Raw genomic sequence first — 23,635 nt, 5'->3', positions numbered from 1 at the left:
AGAGGTCTAATTTTGACATTAACTTGGTGGGAGACATTAGGTGACAATGAAGTTTTGCTTTATTTTACTGGATATTAATGCAAAAATGGAAATGAATGTTAGGAAATAAATTATCTGGCAGAAGTAATTGTGCAAATTCCCTCAGTGTTCCAAACATTCTCATGGCTTCTTATATACAAAATGATAATCCACATGGCACATGTTATAGCAGGGCTTTTACCAAAGATATGGCAGTGCATTTGAAAACAGCAACTTTAGAATTAAGTATTACATAAATGCTCAAACATAGCATCAATTCTTAAGTCAGTGGGTGAAGCCATCTCTTCAGGGACCAGAGATAATATGATCCTTCTGGAAAATCTACAAAGACAAACATATTTGATAGAAAAACAAAACACTATTTGAGTAAAAACTCTGAGTCCTGCCAATTCCTTGTCTATCACATAAGAAGTGCATCCTAGACATTCTCTGTCACTGCTTCTGCCTTATTGTGATCACAGCACATATTACATTAAGGTTTTATATTATTTCTTTATTATGGTACTTTTCACTCTCAAGAGCAAAATGAGAGCAAAAGACTGGTTAGGTTTCTTTACTGCTATAATCTTTTCTTATATGGAGTGTCTGATATATAGGACATTTTCAATTAAAAAAAGTTGTGTGTAGTGATTTAATAAATTAGGTGTTTGGAAATATCTTTAAGCAAAAAATACCAAGCACTATATCAATACAATATATTGTTGGCAATGAGACAAAGAACAGCATGAACCTTAACCTGTATTTTCAAAGGCACATATTTAAAGAGCATATTTATTTACTTGGGGACAAGTCCACTTGCGTGAGATGTACAGGAGATATGTTTTCAATCAAAAAGATAAGGCAAGAGTTAAAAAAAAAAATCAAACTTGATCTTTTTTCTATTTTCTGCCTTCTCTTGTTTTCCATCGCTTTCTGACATGGCTTAAGAGAAATTTTAGTGTCATATATTATTCTATGACATGGTACAATTTAGTGATGGCTTTAAGAAGAATCTTGAGAGTAATTTTTATATCATACTTACTGAAATTTAAATTACTCTGTTTTCTTTTAAATTGCTATGGTTATATATTTCTGTTATAAACTCTCAAAAAGAGCTTTTTTTTTTACTCTCTGTAGTTCTGCTTCTTGCTTAAATTTTGAATACAATTTAGTTATCAGTGAAATTACTAATCTATTTTCTAAACAATTTAATTTGAACAGGCTATTTAACTTTTTTCTTTATATTTAAATGTATGTATATACATATAAATAGTTATCAATAATGTTATATGTCCTTGTGTTTACAGTACATGTTTGATCCTAAACAATTTTGCAAAAAATAGTTAATGAATAAACAATGCGCAAATATGGACATTTATAGAAAATTAATCTTTGCAGTTTTTTTGTTTGTTTATTTTTGTTTTGTTTGCAATAAATACCAAGTAATGATGTTTCACTTCTAGATAGATATCTAATCACAGTTACAGAATTGGTTAAAGTTTTAAAATGTCAGACAACCATTTTTCTTGTTTTCTCTCCTGATTATACAAGCTAATGCATAGGGAACATTAAGCAGGTCTGTCAGTTAATCTTTAAAATTTTCAAAATTTAACTTCAAGGTCTCAGATTACTTCCACTGAGGTAAACATTAATACACTAAGCATATTCCATAATGATTTAACAAAAATTGAATGCTTTCTCTTCTCTCATCAAAAGTCTAAAACTATTCAGTCCATTAAAATAGTACTGCAGCAACTAACATTTTTATATCCTAGTACTTGCCACTAAGCACTAACACAACTATGCATAACTAAAGCACTCAGTACTCTACACATATTACTTCATTTAATCTGAAAGCAACCCTATGAAGTAGACAATACAATCTAGGTAAAGCAATATGGAGAGGTATACTGAAAAAACCCCTACTGCATGCTTCTCCTTTACGTTACTTTATTTTTATTGAGATGTAATTGACATATAAGCCTTTAACACAGAATATTTTATTACTAACACTTCATTTTTATATCCTAAGTACTTGCCACTAAGTACTTGCCACCAAATGTATGTGTGCTGGGGGGAGGCGGGATTTCCCACACCAAAGCAATTCATGGTTTCAGCTGGGCGTCCTAAAATTTAATTCAGTTCCGACACTTTCTACCTGGAAATGGCATCGGATACTGCAAGAGCTCATTCCCATCACACCTTAGATACTAACTGGAAGCAATAGGTCACAAGTTTACCCACAACTTTCATCCAACTTGGCTACAAATTGGAGTTTTTGATGGTATTCTCCTTGGGTTATATTAATTTGCTAGAACAGCTCACACTGGTCAGAGAAACATTTATTTACATTTACCAGTTTAGTAAATGACAGATGATACAAATGAACAGTCAGATTAAATAACACATAATCTGGGAGGGTCCCAAACCCAGGAGTTTTTGGCCTTGTGAAGTTGGCCTACATCACCCTGTATATAGATGTATTCATCAACCTGGAAGCTCCCAGAATCCCCTTCTCTTGGAATTTTATAGAGTCTTCTTCATTTAGGTGTAATCAACTATTAAGTACATTTCTAGCCCCATTCCCTTCTTTGGAGGATGGGGACAGTACTAAAAATCCCAAGTTTCCAATCATGGTTTGTCTTTCTGGTGACTAGCTCCCATCCAAGAGCCATCCAGGAGCCCACCAAGAGTCACCTCAATAGAACAAAATGTGTTCCTAGTGCTATTACTTAAGAAATTACAAAGGTTTTAAGATCTCTGTTTAAACAACTGGGAGCACAAACCCATATTCTATTAACTCACAAGAGGTAAAGAGTCTTACCTCAGATTAAAGGGCTTTAAACACAGGTCTTTCCAACTCTAGATTCCAAATCTTGACCATAGTGCTATAAAGAAATACCATGAAATAATTAATTCTTATAAAGCACAAATTTGCCAATTACATAAAAAATTTTATTACAATGAAATGTGGCTGGTTAAAACTATTGCAATAGTTATTCCTATTAGTCCTATGTCTCAAACCACTTTCCTTGAGAGGACTTAATTTGATGTTATATTTGAGAAAATACCAAGGTATATTAGCTACTAAAATATGCAGATCTTTAAGTTGAATAAGGAGATCTCCAATATCTTCACTTGCTATTCTAAAAAACCTCACATTTTATCTTTAAACATCAGAATTTGGCTCAAAAATTTTAACATAAATGATTCCTTTGGCCCATATTTTTAAAAATTATTATTTATTTACCTTATAATTTGTCACACTATCTAAACATATTTCAACATAGGTTCATTCAAAGTAAACTGCAGAACATATTCTGTCCTGTGGATCATAACATTTTTCCATGTAATAAACATTTACTGGATATTTTTAATTTAAAAAGTAGTAATAACATAAATATAAAAAAATAATTATTCAGAAAAACTGGAGATAAGGTATAAATGCCTATGAAATACCTATGTTAGCTCTGCAATTATCTTGAAATGAATTTGACATGTATAGTAAACTGAATAACCCTCCTCAAAGATGTCCTTGTCTTAATCTCTGGATATATGTACCTTATATGATAAAAGGAACTTTGCAGATGTGATTAAGTTTAAGATCTTCAGATGGAGAGATTACACTGAATTATCTGAGTATGCTTGCCTAAAGGAGGGAGGCAGGAGGCTCAAAGTCAGGAAAAGGAGATGTGAAAATGGTTAACAGCGGCTGGAGTAAAGCACTCTGCAGACAAAGAAAGGAGCCATGAGCAAAGAAATGCAGGGAGCTTCTACTAGAGGAGATTGAAGGGAAACATTCTCTAAAGTCTGCTGAACAAACAGTCCTGCCAACACCTCGATTTTAGACCTCTAGAAATATAAGAGAAGGAATTCATGTTCTTTTACGCTACTAATTTATAATAATTTGTTAAAGCAGCATTTGGGAACTAATAAATTGTGGTTGTTAAACAGAACTTCTTACACTTCTACCCTGGCCAAGATTTACCAAACTGACATTAAAAAAAAAAAAAAAAACCTACAAAACCCAGAAAAACATCCTCTTGAAAAATAGTTTTCAAAACAACAGATATCAAGGAATGAAGGTTAGCTTAGCTGAAGGATGAAGGTGAGTCATTCCTGACAGACAAGAAACAATTAAAACCAGTCCTAGAATTTTTCTAATTTAACGCTTTGAGAGAATTTTCAGGCCACAACACAGTGAGGCAGAAAGGAGGCATCAACTGGAGAACTCACTGAGGTGAGGTGACAATACAGAATTTGCAGAGAACACGGCAGCGATAGTCCTGAAAAGGAAAAAGCAGGGGCACAGACCTAGAGCTCTAGAGACCTGCTGGTGAGAAAACTACCTGAGGCTGAAGAAATGCCAACCTAAGAATTAGAGTGAACAGGAGTTGGAACACATTCATGGCTGGAATGGTGTCTGACTCCGCCTGCGTAAACTCTTAATTCCCCTGACAGACTACTCAGAAAATGTTTATCGCAGTAGTGGAGTGTAATTTTCCATAAACGGAGCACTCTCTGAGGCACACCCAACAAATTAAAAAAAAAGGAAAATAAAAACATAAAACACCTGAAAGGATGAAACTTTTCCCCAAGTAACTTATCTGAATCCCCAAAGCTTAATATTTACATAAATGCAAAAATATACACACGAGGGGGCATGTGGCAGGGTAGGTGGCTGGGCGCAAGATGAGGACGTTTCCGTTCCACAGTCCACAGGGGCCCCCAGCCAGGGCAGCCGCGAAGCTCAAGGAGGTGCTCTTCACCTTCCACAAGATGGAGGCGCTCGACTCCCGTGACCTGCCCAGGGCGCGGTTCTCAGACCCTAGCTTCGAATCATGGCCATCTGCACCATTTTCGAGCCAGACAAGATCTATGGCGCCTCTGGTGTGGAGGTCACGTGTTGGCACTCAGACACGGCCGCTATCACCCGCCACTATCACCCAGACGCACTTTCTGTCCAGTTAGTGTTGCCCCCTGGCCCCGGTAGGGCCCACGACAGCCTCCGTCTCTGGGGAAGTCGCTCACCAAAATGGCTGCACCCCCAGGGGAAGCCGTCCAATCAGAAGGAAGCCCTCAGCCGCGCGCCGCCTCCCCCCGCCCACCACGGAGCCCGCATCAGCTTTGTCGAAAGCAGCAGTGGCCCGCCCGGTTTCTCCCAAACCACGGGGATCCTTCCCAGTGGCTGCTGGTGATGTGCCGAAAAGCAGCCTCCGTACACACCCATTAAGTCTCAGAGACAGAGTCTGTGATGAAGCAGAAAGAACAGCTTTATTGCTTTGTCAGGCAGAGGAGGCCACAGCAGCTAATGCCTCAAAACCGTGTCCTCCTTGAGAGGGGGCAGTTAGGGGTCCTATAAGTTTAGCTCTGAAGACAGGGTTATTGATTAAGGTGTCTATATTATTCTCCCTCCATAGATCATTCCAGTCATCAAGTCCGGAGTCAGTCAGTCTGATGACAGTTTCTGATTATTTTCAGGGTTATCATTCCTTCATCTTTCTCTGGAACTAAGATTGCTTACAGGGAAGGGGTGTTAGGAAGTGTTTCAATTACAAAAGAAAACACAAGGTGCAATATAACTCTAAAAGTAAATACTGGTAAAATAAAGCAATTAAGCAAGGAAGAAATCATTTGTGAAAAGCCAGTTAGAGTAACTTTGTGGGCCAAGGCAGGGCATATCACCATGGAGACTGTTTTAACTAGTTTTTAGCTATATCAGTATTTTCTAATCATTAACTCCTGAGTCAGCCTTTTGAGACTGAGGGGAGGCCTGGGAGGCCAAAGGAAAAGTCAGCCTTTTACTTCAAAACAGAAGACTTAGGGGATCGTAGACGGTTTCACAGACATGGCACCCCAGGGCACGAGGAGGAAACATCTTCCTGAATGTCCTCTCGAGGGGCGGACCCTGTGCCCAGAAAAAGTTCTGTGAAGGTGAGAGGCTGTCCGGATTCACGGCACCTCTCTGCCTACCATGCTTCTGCCTGTTCACCCTCCCCCACACCCCCACTCTTGCTCCCTCTGGGAGAAAAAAGATAGATATATGTGTGTGAATATATGTATTTTGCATGTATGTATGTGTATATATTATAAATATAGGTATGTGTATGTATATCCATCTCTCTCCCTCTCTCTCTCAATCTATTCTGATTAAAAATATATTCCACAGAGTTCTCATCACGGCACAGCAGAAACAAATCCGACTAGGAACCATGAGGTTGCAGGTTCATCCCTGGCCTCGCTCAGTGAGTTAAGGATCCAGCATTGCCGTGAGCTGTGGTGTAGGTTGCAGACGCGGCTCGGATCCTGTGTTTCTGTGGCTGTGGCGTAGGCCGGTGACTACAGCTCCGATTAGACCCCTAGCCTGGGAACCTCCATATGCCGTGGGTGTGGCCTTAAAAAGACAAAAGACAAATATATTTCATGAAAAAAGGTGAAATAAAGGTATTTTGAGACATTTAAATCTAACAGATCTGTACTAGGAGAAACAGTTAAAAAAAAAATCCTTAAGCAGAAGACAAATACTGCCAGTGGAACACCAAATCTACACAAAGATGGGGAAGAGAACCATATGCCATGGGTGCAGCCCTTAAAAAAAAAAGACAAAAAAATTTACATCAAGAATAAATATATATATAAATATATACTTTATATATGTATATATAAATGTGTATATGTGTATATATTTTAAAATCTCTTAAACTCAATAATAAAAAAATAAGGATAATATAAATGTGCAAACTTGACAGTTCCCCTAAGAACATACAACTGTCCGATAAACAGATTAAAGGTATTTGGCATTATTACTTAACATGTAAATGCAAGTAAAAACCACACCACTAGAATCACTATAATTTTTCAAAAACGACAATACAGAGTGTTAACAAGCATGTGGAGCCATTGCAACTTCCATATACCGCTGGTAAAAGAGCAACTGGTACCACCACCTGGAAAACTACTTGGTAGTTCAGTATAAGGTTAAAATATACTTATCTCACAATCCAAAAATTCACTCCAAAATACTTTTCCCAAGAGAAATAAAAAATTGTGCTCTGAAAAATACTTGTACAAGAATGTTTATCACACTTTTATTTACTAAAAATTAGAAACAAAATGTGACTGAGTAAAAAAATCCGTTTATAAAACAGAATAAAGCATAAACAAAAGTACAACTGGAATTGCCTGGTGGCCTAGCAGTTAAGAATCCAACATTGTCACTGCTGTGGCTTAGGTCACTTCTGTGGCATAGGTTCAATCGCTGGCCCAGAAACTTCCACATGCCACAGGCACAGCAAAAGAATAAACAAAAATAAAAGTACAGTCAAGGCACTTGGTAGCATGGATTAATTCCCCAGAAATCATTTCAGGTAAATGAAGCCAGGCACATACAGCTATAGAACAGGAAAAACTGGTAGAAACTAATCAATGATTGCTTTGCAAGGGGAGAAACTGAATGTAAGAAACTGAATGTAAAGGTGCATGAGGTGATGGAAATGTTTTTCACTGTAGTGTGGTCACATAGAAACATATATTTGTCAAAACTCATTCCACTGAAAACTTCTATGCATTTTATTCAAATTATACCCTGTGATAATTAAGTTTATGTGTCAGCTTGGAAGGTGTTTATGCATGAGATTAACATTTAAATTGGTGGTTTGAGTAAAGCAGGTTGCCCTCTATAATATGGGTAGACCTCATTCAATCAGGTGAAGGCCTGAATAGAATAAAAGACTGACCTCCCTGAGCAATAGCAATTTCTCTAGCCCACTGCTGTCAGACTTTCCTGCACCATTGGCTCTCCTGGGTCTCCAGGTTGCCGGCCTATGCTGCAAAATTTTGGACTTGCCAGCCTCCATAATTGCGTAAGCCAATTCCTTATAATAAGTTCTCTTTCTCTCCCTTTATTACATATGTAAACATATAAGAAAACATACATTTTAGTTTTTCGCTAGAAAACACTGATTAATACATACCTCAAATACAGAAAATAATAGAGTAAATTCTCATTCCAAGCCAAGACTGAGTGCACACTTAGGAGCTAGCCAAAAATACTGTTTATGTATTTAGTTTTAATGAATCTTGCATAATCCCACTACTGGGAAAATCAAATTTGAACTTTCATTCCATAAACTTCCTTCTTCCTTCTTCCTGAGTCATTATCCTCTGGGTAATCTATTATTCAGCATTTATTCCATCCACGGCAGGTCTTTATGGCTACGCTCCTACAACAGTATTTTTTGCTACCCTCTCATCTCTGCTTGAAACAATCTTCTCTCTTTTATTAGCTTATTTCTTCTGATCCCCATGATTGACTTCAATGCAACCTTCTGAAAGAGGCCTTCTTTGACCACATTATGTAATTTCATACTCCCTTATTATTCACTATTTCTGTAAACTCTTTTTCACTTCTCTCTTTCCATGTGTATCACAATGTAATAAACTACAGAGCAAAATCATACTAAAAGAAATGGAGAAATTTAAGGAGAAATAAGTAGGATTTAGATAAGCAGAAAAAAGAATATAATTACAACATCTGCAAAGTCACTTACATGCAGAGACTAGTGATAATATTTAAGTCTGAGGAAGGGAAATGACAAAAAGGAAGTGAGTATGTATTTTTTATGAAATTCAAATCACTTTTTGCATATTATTGCAAGTTTTGATTGACTTCTGAAATGAAAAACTAACAAACATGAAATTATTTTATTTTTATCAATATTCAGATTAATTTGCTTTGTGTGTCCTCATCTCTTTGTATTCAAATAAAGAAAATTAACATCAGCGGTGTTTTTGGTTCTCAGCTCTCTCATACAATTAATGGGGATTTTGTTCTCTACTATAAACTGTCTTCGAACTATTTTATGCATTCATTTTTCAGGAAGATTAGTAAGTATTTATTACATATGTTGTAATGTTATGACTTTTAAATTTTTTGCCATATGAAAGTTTTAATTTTTGCAGTTAAATCTACGTCTTTTCCTTTATGATTCTTCTTAAGGTCTACACTTAGAAAGTACTCCCTACCCTAAGATGCATTTAATTTTTAAGTCATCACAAAATTTTATTGTTAACATGCATTAAATACATTAGAATTTATTTTGATTTACATGGTAAATAGAGAATCTAAGTTATCATTTCCTAAATGTCAGACAATCATCATTATATATTATACAACATTTTCCCATGATTTTAAGAAGTCAACAATAAAATACTTACTTCATATATACATACGAATATATGAATATGTATGAATTCAGTACATACACAGGCACCTCTAGATCTAGGCATTTTGCTCTGCTTAATTTATACATCCATTAACTTTTTTTTTTAAATGGCCCTACCTGTGGCATATGGAAGTTCCTGCGGCTAGGGGTTAAACTGGAGCTACAGGCCCACACTACAGCCACAGCAACACCAGATAGGAGCCACATTTGTGACCTACCCCACAGCTTGTGTCATTGTTGGACCCTTAACCCACTGAACGAGGCCAGGGATCAAACCCGCATCCTCATGGACACCATGTTGGGTTCTTAACCTACTGAGCCACAACAGGAATTTCTGCATTAATTTTTATAATATTCTTATGATTATTTGTTAAATAAATATAATTAAATTACATATTACATTAGCCATTAAATTTTTAATATTTATTTAGGAACCAAATTAAATAATCAAATATCTCAACTTTACATATATATTTAGTATATTCTAAGACAAAGCACCATTCTTTACCCTTGTCTTCAAAAGTTCTTGAATATTTCACTTCATTTATTCTTAAAAATAGTACAATATTAAATGATTCTCTCAAACCACATTAGAAAAATGTCACATTTAATAGAAAAAAAAAACAAAAACCAGTCATATGGAGACTGGTATAAATATATTGAGAGAAACTTTTTCTACAAAACTGGGATAAAACTAGATTTCAAAGATTTGCTCAACCTTATTATGATTCATCCAATACCTTACTGAGTACACAGAAACCTTTCAGTAAATATTTATTGATTGATTTAAAAACATATTTGAAGTCATTTCAAATGTGAGCTATTTGTCCAAGCTGTACAAATAAAATTACACAGATAAAAAAATTCCCCTTTATAATTTTATGAGACATGAGTTTCAGCCAGCTTGAATTAACAAGTAATACAGGTTTATTGGCTACTTATGGAAGTCTCAATTGTTATCATGGTATATACAAAGGGGTAAAAGATGAAATGAGTCTCTTGTTTGAAAGAGTTTGCAATAAAATGGAGACACATGTAATGTGCATTTAACCATTAGAAGAAAATTAAAAATTCTTAAGGGAAGGAAGGAAAGGAAGTTTGTAAGGTCTGGAATCTCATAGTTTACCCTACAGAAGGCTATAGAAGGATGGATGGCCTTCCCCCTTAGATACAAAACAATAGGCAAGGGAAAAAAAACATCAGCACAGCAAAGATTCTCCCTTTTAGTACTCAGAAATCCTGATTTGAGAGCTTTGATGAACTATTCCTATGAAACAAGTAGACTCTGGATTTCCTGCTGTGATGCAACACAGTCAGCTGTGCTTCTACAGTGCCAGGACACAGGTTCAATCCCTGGACCAGCACAGTGGTTTAAAGGATCTGATGTTACTTCACGAATCCTATGCCAATTATTTTAGATGGAATTCTTGAAAATATATTTGACTAGAAAAAAGTAAAACATGATTATCTCTTACTATTTACACATAGTATGCATTTATTTTCCTTTCTTTTTTATTTTTATTTACTTTCTTTTTAAAAAATCCTTTTTCCAGCTAAGAGACTAGAGTTCTTGTCAGAGAATACCAATATAAGTATTCAGTTATTGAATCTAGCAGCCTAGCCATTAAGGATCTGGCATTGCCACTGCTGTGAGTATGAGTGTGGTTCAGTTCTTGGCCCAGGGGATTCCACGTGCCCATTGGCATGGCCTAAAACAACAACAAAAATGTATTCAGTTCTGTATTCTCCAGTTTTCAGTACTACCCAGACTTTTAGGTTATTTATTTTCTACATATTTATTTTCCTTAACTACATATTAATATAATCACAGCACATACTAAAAAAAAAAAAAAAGCAAATAAGGGAAACAAGGATTAAATATATTTAAACCCACTGTGCATTGTGCCTGTAAACATGATATTAGAAATCGTCATGAAAATACAAAGATCATGCAGTCATTATGGAAAACAGTATGGAGGTTCATCAAAAAACTAAAAATAGAGTTACTATGTGATCCAGCAATCCCACTTCTTAGCATACACCCAGACAATACTATAATTCAAAAAGATACAAGCACCCTATGTCCACAGAAGCACTATTTATAATAACTAAGACATGGAAACAACCCAAATGCTCATGGACAGAGGAATGAATAAAGAAGAGGTGATATATATGTATTCAGTGGAATACTACTCAGTCATAAAAAGAATGAAATAATGCCACTTGCAGCAAGATGGATACAGCTAGACATTATCATACTAAATAAAGTCAAAAAGATATGACACAAATCAACATGCCTACAAAACAAAAACAATCTCACAGATATAAAGAACAGACTTATGGTTGCCAAGAAGAGGAGGGGTGGGAGAGAGAAGGATTGGGAGTTTGGGATTAGCAAAGGCAAACTATTATATATAGCATGGAAAAACAACAAGGTCCTTCAGTACAGCACAGGGAAATATATTCAATATTTCGTGATGAACCATAGTGGAAAATAATATGAAAAAAAATGTATGTATAACTGAATCACTTTGCTGTAAACAGAAATTAATACAACATAAATCGACTGCACTTAAATATTTTTTTTTAAATATACAAAGATCAAGCCCTTAACAGGTTTGACTTTTGGTGCTCTGGGCCAAGACACATACGAGAAAAAAGCAGAGCGGTTAACAAGCTAACAAAATTTTTTTACTGAGGCTACAACCTAAATAATCACAAAATACTTGCTGATATTTTTCTTAGTGTGTGTATATAATATGTCCTTAAAAATGTCTTTAATATTTTATGTTTATTTGGAGAACTAAATCCCAAACAAAAAGCTTTACAACAGATATGTCAACTTAAGCATGACATTTCATATTTTATCCTGTAATGTTTATGAAGTCTCTGCTCCATTAAATCTTCACCCCAATAACCTCAGAAGGCCTCTGTATTTTTAGTGCCTGTAGATTGATATTTATATTGTTCAGCAATAAATACTTTTATTTGAAGCAACTTATGAAGGGGTTAAACTAGTTCATAATATGTGGAAAATAAACACATATTTCCCTCTGATAAAATGCCAAGAATATTAAAATAAATAGGTGGATTTATGGATGTATGCCAAAATATCCCTAAAGCTTAGTTGATTCTGCTTACAAAGCCACCTTAATAATTGGTGGAGATCACTGCCAGATCCATTCAACAACAGCGACTGCTGTCAATAGGAAAGATAATCAGAATAAACCCCAATTATATTGTGTCCTAGCTCAGTTGTTTAGGCTAGATAGCCATGGTTCTAGGTACTGAACTTGCTGTCACAGACTCCTTCATTAATTCTCTTTTTCTACAAACATTTTATAGAAAATAGGTTTATATAGCCCAGTTTTGACACCAGAGGTTTAATATAAACCTAAAATGGCCTCTCCTTCCCTTTCTCCTAGATCCAGGTCAAGATGAAGGTCATAGGGAAGCTCAAGTGCCCTCAGTAATGTCATCCCAGTTGTGACTTATAGTAATGGATGAAAATGGAGTATCCAAGGCATCTAGCCCCCAACTCTCTCTTCTTATCAGGGTGAATTGGTCAGCAAGTTTCATGCTCTCCAGGAAGGCCCTGTGAACTAATAGGCATTTATGTTCCTGCAAATCCTTTCACAAGTTATAGTCTTAAACTAACAGTTGTTTTCTGAGCAGTTCACAAAGAATCTCCCAGGAGAATGGGAGATGCAGTGTCCAATAAGTAAGGCAAAGTCCTTTGGACCTCTCAACCCTTTGGAAAACTCATGTTCTAACTCTGGTAGATAGTTCACAACTTTTAGATTTTAGTAGATTTTTTCCCCATGGTTTTCTGTTCTAGTTTAACCTTGTCTATAAGCTATTTCAAAGGAATCCTCAATAAAAAGGACTACTACAACAAGTGTGGTGATCTTCACTGGTTAATGAGAATCAACTTAGATGTCTATCAGTTACTGTCAACATTGTAATGACTCTGAACCACAGAGTGGCAGCCCCTTGTTTAATGTTTTTTCCTTCTCCATTCAATGTTGGTCATGTTAAGAATAGTACTACTGGAGTTTCCACTGTGGCTCAGCAGTATCGAAACCAACTAGCATCCATGAGGACCTGGGTTCAATCCCTGTCCTAGCTCAGTGGGTTAGGAATCCAGCAGTGCTATACCTGTGGTGTAGGCCACAGCCATGTAGGTGTGGTATAGGATTCAATCCCTAACATGGGAACTTTCATATAACTTCCATATGCTGCAGGTATGGCCCTAAAAAGCAAAAAAAAAAAAAAAAAGCAAAAAAAAAAAAAGAAGAAGAAGAAGAGCAGTATTACTCTACAGTATAAGATACTAATAAAGAGATATCTCAGGTAAATAAAGATACAGGGCCAGAAAGGGGAACTCTCATGCCCTATGATGGTAGGAGAGGCCAAGAGGTAGAAAAACTCCTCTTCTTTCCTGGCAAGGACTCAGTCAATAAAAGCCATAGACTCTTTCTTTATTATAGCCTTCACAACTTGCCTTTTCCTCTTTATAAAAGTGTTCTCCTTTCCTTGTGGGTTGGGAACTTGCATGTGGCCTATCACTTTTACAGACTCCAAATTGTAATCATCTGCTGATTCCAAATTAACCTATCTCTTCTGGAGAAATATCAGGCAGTCTATTTATTTCAAATTGATGATAGTACTAGGAGAATTAAGTGAATTGATACACTGTAGCATCTAGAAAAAAAATGAGCATTCAATAAACAAATATTTTTACATTTTTGCTTCTTGCTATGGTGGTTGTCCCTGTAATTATCAGCACTGAACGTCAGCCTGCATGGCTGCCTCACCCTCCCACTCCCTCTCCAGCCCCAGATCCTTTGGACCATTGCAGCTATGAGCTATGAGCCTGAAGGCAGAGTAAGGGTATGGTGATGGAGAAGGCAGAGCCCTCCACTTTAACATTTTGACAGGAGAGGTTACAATAAGTCCTCCCCTAAACCTCCCTGGCAGGATTGTGAGTAAATTTCAATTTTTGAAAAGGTTTAACTGAAAGTTTACCGCTTAACAAAAAGATATACAATCAGCTGTTATTTACAACCAGCAATCCATGTAGTTCATTTCAGAGTCCACTGGCCCAGGATGATCCTCATGGATTTCCTCATAGTCTAGCACTCCTTAGAAGACAACTTGCTTATAAGCAGCAAGGTCAGTTTAGCTCTTATTATCAAAAATTCAGTGGAGCATCTGATTCTACATTTAATAATCATCAGGCCCAGAGAGAAAAATTCTCCTATCACCCCAAACAAAGGGTTGTCTCTCAATTTCTCATTTCTTGTCCCAGAATCTGACTTTTCCTCTCTATCAGTTTCAACAGAGACTCTCAACTCTATAAAATAACAATGCAGTTTAATGTCATTTAATCCATTCTAAACCTCCTAAAGAAAAAGAGGATTTCTACCATCTGTTTCCTCCTACCTTATCATCCAGGCAAATAGAGCAGCAAAATGAACAGGGACAGAAACTCTCCCTTGAACAAATATACACAATTTTGTATTGCAAAACTGAATATTCAGCTTTTTCTAAATCACTTGCATTTAGGTAAATGGGCACTTCAATTCTTCTTATAGAACTAAGCAGTTGGGTACATTATGTGACATCATGAACATATACAGATGTAGCCATTAATTTATTTCAAAAATCACTTTAACTCCTTGTGATATGTTTGGCATTGGTAAATAAAAATAATTAAAAAATTTAAATGTGAGCCTGTGTTCTGAAACTAGAAATCTAGTGTTAAGAGAAATAATAAGCTAAAAACCAAAATATTATTATAGCTTTCTGTAAGTTTTATGAAAGGATCAGGGAGCTGTGCAAAACAACAGCAGATGGCATTAGCAATGATATGGCATCCTTTCAGTCACTGGGTGGTTTGTTCAGCAACAGTATGTTTTCTGGGTATGATTTTGTTTTTGAGATCATCATTGTCCATAGCAAGCCTAAAAAGTACAGAAGCTGGGTTAAACACTGAAATTACTAGTTTAAAAAAAAAAAAAAAAGGTTTTCACCATAGTGAAACTAAAAGTGGTAGCTATAAAAATAATTATGTAAAGAAAATGGAAAATTTGGCATGTGTAGAGGATGAATCTTTTGAAAACACTATCAGTTTTGAGGAACAATTAATAAAGTATACTTCATGTGAACAATACTGTACTTACAGGTAAGTCAATAACCAGAAGCGTGGTCCATGGTTTTCCCTCATCCTCAACTACTATTTTTCCAGAGTTTTAACCAATATCCAGAACTTTTAATTTACTTTATTTTTTGTCTTTTTGCTATTTCTTGGGCCGCTCCCGCGGCATATGGAGGTTCCCAGGCTAGGGGTCCAATCGGAGCTGTAGCCACCGGCCTACGCCAGAGCCACAGCAACGCAGGATCCGAGCCGTGTCTGCAACCTACACCACAGCTCATGGCAACGCCAGATCATTAACCCACTGAGCAAGGGCAGGGACCGAACCTGCAACCTCATGGTTCCTAGTCGGATTCGTTAACCACTGCGCCATGATGGGAACTCCCAGAACTTTTATATATGTTTCTAATTTACCCAGTTTATTGCTCATTTATTCCCATAAACTGTTAAGTTCCACAATATCAGGGTATTCTCCTCTAATGAATCTCAAGCACCATGAATAGTACCTTATGCATAGCAGGGCTCAATAAATATTTGTTAAATCAAGAACTATGTAAGTAAATGAGTGCACAAATGAACTAGAAAAAAATCTAATAACTTCAAAATGAATAATATTGGATGAATTCTAAAAATAACTTGTTTTTTTTGGGGGGTGCACACCTGTGGCATGTGGAAGTTCCTGGGCCAGGGGTTGAATTAGGACTGCAGCTTCCAGCCTTCCCCACAGCCATGGTAATGCCAGATCTGAGCTGTATCTTCTGGCAACACCAAATCCTTAACCCACTGAGAGGTCAGGGATCGAATCAGCATCCTCGAAGAGACACCGTGGGGTCCTTAACTCACTGAGCCACAAGGAGAACTCTGTGTTTTTGTTTTTTTTAAAGCATTCTGACTTAGTCCCATTTAATTGTTCTTATTTTTCCTTTCTCTGATAGAAGCCTGGTACATTTTCTACATATAAGTAATTTTCATTACTTATATACTGTATTACAATATAAGAAAATAATGTGAAAAAACACTGGGGAAATTATATGAGCAAGTATAACAATTTTTAAAATGTTCTAATATGATGGTCAACATATTCATTCATCAGTTCAACAGATGTATACTGAGTATTAACTATGAATTGGGAGTATACCTTGGAAAAAGGAAGACAATATTACTGGCATCATGGAAAAACATGTAAACAGGTAAATAAACTGAGTTATTTCAGAGAGTGCTAAAAGCAATCAAAACTTAAAATGGGGAAGAGATGAGGATCTTGCTTTTGGTCAAGGTTCAGGGAGAATCTCCATCAGAGGTGACTTTAGAATTGAGACCAGAATGGAGAGGCTGCACTTGGTAGGGGAAGATTGGAGAGCAGAGTTTCAAGGCAGAGAGAATAAGTAGGAGAGACTAGGGATGGGCGATGTGAGCACAGCTGCAGAAAGTAATGAAGGACCTTATGACTGGTGGCCACTTAGAAAAGAAGAACACGATGTGCACTGAAGTCAGAAAACTCTCAGGGATTCAATCATGTTGGGGCTAGTTGATCATGGAGAGTGTTTGGCCTTTGTTTCTTGTTCAGTTATACTCTGCTGGAAGGTTTCATCCTGCAAGTAACACGATTTTATTTATTTTGTACTTTAAAAAATATCCCTAGCTACGTATAGAAAAGGCCAGCACTGGTAGGGAAAAATACCTTTTTCATGTGTAATTTTCATTTTCCTATGAACTTTCTCAGTGAGAAAAGATAGTATGTTGAATTACTATCATAGCTCTACACATCTTGCTTTTCATGCTTTAAAAGGCACAGTTTTACAATTTTATTCATGTGCACCAGAAATATAAAAATTTTTAATTGAACATTAATTTTTGTCTGTAAGGCATCCAATACTTTAGAACTAACCTAAGTTCCTCAGAATGTGGGGGAAAAAATAATGAAAATTACTCCAGTCCAAGGATATTAGTTTTAAGAGAAGTATTCCTAAATCTTGGTTTACTTCAGTCTTTTTCAGTGAAATTGCACATCAACTTTGGCGAATTACAATGGGTAAAATCATCAATATTTTACTTCTTACTCCTCCTAAAAAACTAAAACATGATGGGGTAAAATAAATTTAAAACCTAAACTGCAATGTTGTATTAAATTCAGTTTTGTCAGTTAGTAGATATTTTTTATCCTACAACAACAGATGCGACTAAAAAAATTGATCTTGTTGACATTGCTACCCTTGTATGGAAAGAAATCTATATTAACAATATAATTTACCATAGCACATTCTGGCAAGGAAATTGTTACCATTCATAAAGTCAGGCTGAATTTGTTCTCCATTGTAGTGTCACAGCGTACTTCTGATGGAAAACATTTTTATCTGCAACTGGCTAAGTCATTTATCTTAGTGAGACATCATAGGCAGTAGATGGCATCAGCAAGTAGATATAGGAAAACTGCCATCATTAATTATACTGAGGGCTGGAATTGGGGTCACTGAGCTTTCAGTGACAGACTCACAAAGAAGGTAATACAACGTGTGACTCAAACACAATTAAGTGTAATATATTGTTAATGTATTTTTAGTCACCTCTTTAAGTGCAGGATTAACTCTAAGTCTTCATGCTGGTGACTAGTGTCCAATCAAATTAGGGGAGTTTGATTTGGATTTAATATTGTCCCTGCATTTGAGCTTCCTGACAGGTTTCATGACAATTAGCCATGTGTTATGGGTAACTTTAGCCAGGATCTATATACAAAAAAATAAAGTGGAAGGCTGAAACAATACTAATAGCTTTTCTCCCATGTTTTGATTGACTGGATGATTAAAATTTCAAGAGAAATTTTCAGAGAAACAAGTTTTGATTTTTTGAAAAATTTTCTGTAACGTTTATTTGTAATGAACCTGACTGGTATTCATGAGGAGCAGGTTCAATCCCTGACCTTGCTCAGCGTTAAGGATCCAGCGTTGCCGTGAGCTGTAGTGTAGGTCGCAGATGTGGTTTGAATTCTGCATTGCTATAGCTGTGGTGTAGGCTGGCAGCTGCAGCTCCAATTCAACCCATGGCCTGGGAACTTCCATAAGCTCTGGGTGCAGCCCTAAAAAGACACGCACACTCAAAAATACAGTTATGTAATAGCATCGTCATTTTGACAAATGGGACATACTTCCAGAACAGAAAATGCAATAAATAAGATTGTAGGAAAAATGTGCAGGGTGTTTTGTCCTTGGCATAAGATATTCAAATATATCTGACTGAAATAACTACTAATCAATATTAATTTAGTTATTTTTGTATTTATCTATTGGCCTTTATACTTTCTGTTGTAAAATTTGCAGTTTTTAAATACATTTCTACATATGTTCTTCCATATTTATTGTAGTTTGCATCTCTCTAGCCTCTGGTTAGAAATAGCCTTCTTTCTATTTGATGACTTCTATAGCATTTTGCTTTTCTATCTTTTCCACTTATACTCATTCATCTCTAAGATTTTGAGTGTATTAGCACTGAAGTTTAATTTTGGCCTAATTATCTATTTTTTTTCTTCTCTAAAATTACTTCAGGAGTTCCTGCTGTGGCACAGTGGATAAATGATCTGGCACTGTCTAAGTGGCAGTGCAAGTTCAAACCCCAGCCCTGCACAGTGGTTTAAGGATTCAGCTGTGGTGTAGGTTGCAGGTGTGGCTTGGATTTAACCCCTGGCCCAGGAAACTACCATACACTGTGGATATGGCTTAAAAAAAAAAAAATTACTCCAGTGTATCTACTAAAGTTTGTCAGAACTTTTACACACTGATTTGTCTCTTTTCACCTTTCTTAAGTTAAAAAAAAATCCTTATACAGTAATAGTTATCACTCATTCAGAGAATTCCTTGATTATACGTATCAATGATCAAAAATGCACATACCTGTTACAAATTATGTTTTTTAACTGGATTAAATTTAAAATATTTTACAATACTTAAATTTGCTTTTGATAGAAATTCTAAGTTTACATTCAAAAAGATAAAAGTGATAAATCACTCAGAGATGTGTATGGTTCTTAGAAACACTATTTACCTGTCACCTATCAATATTCACATTTATGTTATTATAAGTGTGTGTTTGCTTGTATGATTTCGTGTATTTTAAGTCATGAGTGGATTTGGGGGAATTTGTTGGTTTGAGAAAGCCACAATTCACCAAAGACTGAGAAAAATAGTGAAAAGCATATGTATTTTTTTCCTACTCTTTCCCTCATTTTGCTACTGGCTTATAAATATAGCCTAGTATTGGGGTGGTGGCATCCCAGCGCCCTGTCTCAAAGTGGTCTTCACACTGTCAAAAACGAAACAGCACACTTCCTTTGGCTCAAAGAAAACTACAGGTAAAAATTACTCACATTGTGAAGGCAAGCTCTTTGCAGATACAACCCTTTCCATCCAGACTGAAGTTCCTCATCTTCTATATCCATTAAAAGATGGATGAAATATGAAGAAAGAAATACTCCCTGATCATGTTATTATGTGTATACTACTTCTAGGACATGATCATCTAGTGATCCTTCCATGGGAATATTCTTAGTGAATATTATCTCATGTAATCCTCACAGTAGTCCTATGAGGAAGGGAGACATGATACATTATTACAGATGAGGAGGCTGATACTCACAGAGGTTGACTTTTGCCAAAGGCTACAAACTAGAAAGGGGCAGTTTCTCACTAAGAATTCCGTGTGTTCTGCCTTTAAATTCCACATTCTCTCTTCCACATGATGCAGCTCCTAAAGCTAGTAGCACAACTAGCAACACCCAAAAGAACAATGAACTACTGGCTTCTGTTATTCTGCTCTGTAAAATTTTTTGGCCAGATTATACAGCATCAGTTGTTGCTTTAAAAAAAGAAAAAAAGTTACATTGTGAATCAGTCTTGTACCCATTAAAGTAAGGGGTTTTATATATATATGTATACACACACACACACACATATATAACAACTTACATATATATATATATATACACACACACATATATATGTAAATTTCTAAAGTTTCCATACCTTATCCAGTGGCCTACCCCAAAAGCTTCAAATTCCACAAATCTTAATGCATTAATTCATTTTAGGCATTTCTGTCTCATATTTCAAGTTGCAAAAATCTCTGGAACAAGTAGGGCACTGAAATTGGTGTCACCTAAGTTTCCTACATAACTGGAAAGGCAAGCAATATAGAAGTACTGGGGAAATGGAAGTGGGAGAAAGAGGGGAATGAAGGAAGATACCTATAAAGAGCCTTTTCCATTTCACTATTTCTTTATATTATACTTTGCCCATAAATCAAGAGATTATTGTATTAGTTAGAAACATAAATAGCACCATAACTATTTAAAAAGGCACTGATAATGGTTCCATACAGATTTTAAAGGAAAATAGTGGTGTTCTGGGAGCTGTTTTTAACATTTCAGGCTAGCATCATGTTCAACCACTTCTCCCCATAGTGATTTTTTAGTGCCTATGAAGAAGCAGGATTCTGACAGGGGCAGTGCCCAACTGACTCAGAATAACAAATATCATATTTTTGGCTCATATGCATGGCCTCTGCTTTGATGATGCCATCTGCAGAGAAATAAATCATCATAAAGTTGACTGAGTGTGTCCTATGTACATCTGCTTGACTGTGTTTGATGTAATTGACTGACAACAATAAAAAGAAATTAGAGAAAAGAAGCATCAGTATTGTCAAGTGAGTGGCACCTTACCCTCAGCTTCCAAAGGATGGTTAGGATACAGACAGGCTGAGAGAAAAGAAGAAGCTATCCAAAAAGAGTAGGGACAGAAAGAATGCAGCCACACAGCATCTGTGTCTGTGTTTGGAGGAGGTTGCGTGTTGTAGAAGGAAAAAAGGAGAGGTGTTTTGCAAAGTTAAAAGATTAGTCCGACTAAAATAGTTCACATGTTGCTAACTAATAAGAGATCATTTTAAAACTGTAGAATTCAGTGAAGTTATTGAATACCATAATTCAGATTTATTTTTCAATTGCATCTGACATCTCAGCACAGTAGGACTTATTGCACACCAAGAAAGATTTAATTATGTTTAAGTGAGCATTCTTTATAGGCTGTGGCTTTCATGCTTGTTCCTCTTCTGTATATTATAATAGATATTTAGTATTGCATAACAGAAAGTCACACCAGGACACTCTACAGCAAAATTTTGAGGTGTTTCTGGAAGGATTATATAAGAGAAAGGAAGAATATGTTGAAAATAGGTGAACACATATCTGTTATGAGTCAAGTACATGTTACTCTAATCCTTACACGCAATGACCTATAACATCCACACGTTTTAACGTTTAATTGCCCATGTTAAAAAAAAGAGTGGAAACAATGAGCCAGAGTTTGTCTGATGGTCTGTTTGGATTTATTGCCTGTGTATCTCTCTCCTGCTTAAAGACTCATTACTTACCAGATATGTTGAGTTCTTAACATTCTCTTGTTAATCCCTTCAATCACTTTTGAAACTTTCATTCTGCCTTTCTAACTTGAGTGCCCTGGATGTGTGGTCTTGTCCTTTGGATAGCATTGTTCTGAAAAGAGAGAGAGAGGAATTTTTAAAAATTCTCCTGTAGGATTTTGTGAATAGCATCAATCTAAAAAGAAAAAAGCCTATATGCCTCTTATACATGTTGAATTCCTACCTTTGAATCATTCCAATCTTAGAAACTTGTATACTTTAAACTCTGTCTTATAAATGTTCAGGGCATAGTACTTAATCACTGTAGGGTGGCAGACTGTATCACCCCCAAATATGCCACTTTAGCATAAAAGTTATTTTGAGTTGAAATCAATTGAGAAGAATTAGATACAAAAAAGTTATCTGCCCTCCCACTATTTCTCTAAAAGTAGGACATACTTTTAGAGAAATAGCAACAAAGGTGTCTCTCCTCCCCTCTCTAATAGGAAGGACAAAATTTAATCACTAGCGGTAGTTGGTATCTCTTAATCCATACCCCTAATTTGCCCCTCCCCCCCTTAATAGATAAGCAACAAGGATATGTTGTACAACATGGGGAAGTATAGACATTATCTTGCAATAACTTTTAATGGAGCATTATCTGTAAAAATATTAAACCACTACATTCTACACCTCAAACTAACATAATATTATAACTATATTCAATTAAAAAAAACTCTACTTCAATTAAAAAAAAAGTTAATAAAGAAAACTTTAGACTCTAACAGCCTGGAGACAGCATCAGAGGAATCTACACAATGTTTACTAATTAGACTTTTTCTACCTTTAGTTTTTCATATGTTTACCCTTCCACAATTTCTACAATTTCCTGACTTTACACATTCAGGTGCTCTCCACTTATCTATAAATACATTATTTCTTTGTTAAAATGCTGTATAAGTACAAATTTTAACCAAATCTTTGAGTTACCTTCAGGTACTCCCATGTGCCACATATACGATGTACCCGTTAAACTTCTTTTCCCATTGTTTTCTTGTTAACTTGTTTTTGGCCAGTCTAAATTACAGGGCCCCAGCTAGAGAACCTAAGATGGGAAGAAGAAGAGACTTTCACTTAATTCCAAAATTCAGTGAGTTTCTGTGCAAATATTGGTGGCTATATAATTTTATTCTATGCCTAGTCATACTACTCAGTATGAGAACCTTGAGTGCCATCCATACAATGCTGGACAAATTCTCTGTGCACCCAGCCTTACCATATGGTGTGGCTCTAAAGATGGATAGGAGCAATGAACCTAGTGAGCTCCGGTGCAGTGAGTAGAATGGGAATGACAGATAGCATGACAAATAGAAGAAACAACCAATTAATCAGTCAGCATTGATATATGGTGTTCCTACTAGTCCATGCCTGGCATCAAAAGAGATAACACAGGCCTTGCCTTAGAAGGTCCAATTTGGAGACCCAATATTTATTTCAACATTTCCACAAATTATTTATTCCAATATTCTAAAATTCTAATAGTTATTAAATAATGAAAATTATAAGAGCCAATGGTTAAATAAAATAATTAAATATTAATGTTATATGGACTCATTTGGACTGAAATATTTAGGGAATGGTTTTTTTTTTGGTAGGACTTTGTAGTAAGATTTAAGATGAGGGAATTTCAGAAACAAATATGTAAGGTACTGTAAGAAGTGGGAATCAATCAAGCAGAGAAAGTGAAGAAAGACTAAAAGTGGCATAGTCTGAAAATAGTGAGATTTCACTTAAGAGAAGATTTCATCAAGACAGAGCCAGAAGTAACAGA

General features: G+C 35.9%; 1 long non-coding RNA gene across 2 annotated transcripts; it reads right to left on the bottom strand.

Moving 5' to 3' along the window:
* LOC110257033 lies at nt 45-22,913 on the bottom strand. Of its 2 annotated transcripts, XR_002339189.1 has the most exons (4): nt 22,795-22,913; nt 21,817-21,937; nt 2,843-2,906; nt 45-360 (listed from the first exon to the last, which is right to left on the bottom strand). It is a non-coding gene; the product is annotated as an uncharacterized LOC110257033 (long non-coding RNA). The 2 variants fall into 2 exon arrangements; XR_002339190.1 differs by lacking the exons at nt 21,817-21,937; nt 22,795-22,913 and adding an exon at nt 4,674-5,038.

Source organism: Sus scrofa, chromosome 15 (genome assembly GCF_000003025.6).
Source record: "Sus scrofa isolate TJ Tabasco breed Duroc chromosome 15, Sscrofa11.1, whole genome shotgun sequence".
Lineage (NCBI taxonomy): Eukaryota > Metazoa > Chordata > Mammalia > Artiodactyla > Suidae > Sus > Sus scrofa.
The sequence above is the reverse complement of the archived record's forward strand: the minus strand, read 5'-3'. Positions and strand labels throughout refer to the sequence as shown.